Source organism: Cydia strobilella, chromosome 23 (assembly GCF_947568885.1).
Source record: "Cydia strobilella chromosome 23, ilCydStro3.1, whole genome shotgun sequence".
NCBI classification, from domain to species: domain Eukaryota; kingdom Metazoa; phylum Arthropoda; class Insecta; order Lepidoptera; family Tortricidae; genus Cydia; species Cydia strobilella.
This window is the reverse complement of record NC_086063.1, coordinates 8,789,693-8,791,496: the sequence shown is the minus strand read 5'-3', so window position 1 is coordinate 8,791,496 and position 1,804 is coordinate 8,789,693. Positions and strand designations below refer to the sequence as shown.

Here is a 1,804-nt window from a genome sequence, read left to right as displayed (position 1 = left end):
TCCAACCAACAGTGAATAGTCTACAATCTTTGCATTCTCGAGTAGCGTGGGCGGACGAGATGTTTTCACTTCTCCGACGGCTGTTCTGCAACATTCGTCGAAAAAAGGTCACAGTGGGTACCTATTGGTTTGGTTTTCTATCGTGTGTTATAATGGCATTGTGGGGCTTCTGTATAACGGCAGCGCCATATTAGGAATTACGCTATGGCCCTTTGTTAGACTATTTTCGATTTTTTAGGGTTCCGTACCTCAAAAGGAAAAAAACGGAACCCTTATAGGATCACTTTGTTGTCCGTCCGTCCGTCCGTCTGTCTGTCTGTCAAGACCCTTTTTTCAGGAACGCGTGGAGGTATCAAGCTGGAATTTATATCAAATACTCAGGTCTACTGTCCCTTGGAGCTGTGAAAAAATCAAACTTCTAGTTCTAGGCCAATGCAATCAAAACTTTTGATTCAAAAGATACAACCGTTTATGCCGTAAATTTCCGCAAATTTTCGACACTCGCAAGGGAATCAAAACCTACAAGGTACTTCCCGTGAACTCAGAATCTTGAAATTTGGTACGAAGCAACGTCTTATAGCACAGATAAAGGAAAAATTGCGAAAACCGTAAATTTTTAGTTACATCATATAATAAAAATATTTTTAATAATTTTAAACTTACTACCCCTTTCCCCATGAACGCGTAGAGGTAGTAAATTGAAATTTATATCAAAAAACCACTCGATTGTCGTGATGGGTTAACTTTTACTTATATACCTACAGGTTTGTAGGAACCCTCGGTGCGCGAGTCCGACTTGCACTTGGCCGGTTTTTTGATAATTATTTATTTACTGTGTGTGTGTGTGTGTATGTGTTGAGTAGTATGAGAAAACGCGAATTTCGCCTCTAAAATCTCTAAATACGGCAACAACTCACTAACCACTGCATGGTGGCCGACAGTTTACTAGTTTTTGCATTGACCCGTGAGTGGTGGGCCGCCATTTTACTGTATTTCGATCCGACCACTCACGGGTCGTCACTTGAAGGGTTAACGGGCACAATAGGCTATTCTTGTTTGGCACCGACGTGGTATAAAAAATATAGGTAAGCTCTTTCACGTTCTTTTTATTTTATTTTAAATAAATAATAGGTACCTGACGTGACGGGTTCATAATAATTCGCATAAAATTTAATGCCAGTTTGTCTTCGCATAATGGTTCGTGTTATAATAATAATTCCTTATAATATTCAATAGTTATGAATGTTGATGCATAACTTGTCTGAAGACAGGAATTTTAACAAGCACTAGGTCACAGTATAAATACAAAACAGTAACATATCTTTCCACGTTTTGGAATTATATTTAGTTATTATTCACAACGATTTGGCCATGTCATGAGGAGGGCGGAAGATCACATGACTAGACAAGTCCTTAACATCGACATTGGCTCCAAACGATCGGGCAGAGGCAGACCCCTTACGACCTGGATGTCCGTCATTAACAAAGACCTTAAGAAAGCCCAAATAGATGTCTCGACGACCCAGAACAGATACGCCTGGCGAAGAATGACGAGGAGAGCCGACCCCAAATGATATGGGAAAAGGCTAGCCGAAGAAGAAGATTCACAACGTCGGGACTTAATCGCGTAAAATAAGTTTTAAATTTACCTCCGAAGTTTCGAGGATGGCGTTGTGCCCGTGGTCTCGGAGAACTGGCTAAAGTTGACGTCAACATCTTCTAGGCGCGCGAGTTTTTCGAACTCGTTGTTTAAATAAAGACACACTCGTTCGTAAGGTACTTGAGCCTAAGATGGCCTATCGTA

General features: G+C 40.7%; 1 long non-coding RNA gene across 1 annotated transcript; it reads right to left on the bottom strand.

Moving 5' to 3' along the window:
• Positions 1-228: 228 nt before the first annotated feature.
• LOC134751758 (uncharacterized) lies at positions 229-816 on the bottom strand. Its single transcript, XR_010128687.1, has 3 exons — positions 720-816; positions 446-658; positions 229-399 (listed from the first exon to the last, which is right to left on the bottom strand). It is a non-coding gene; the product is annotated as an uncharacterized LOC134751758 (long non-coding RNA).
• Positions 817-1,804: the final 988 nt, after the last annotated feature.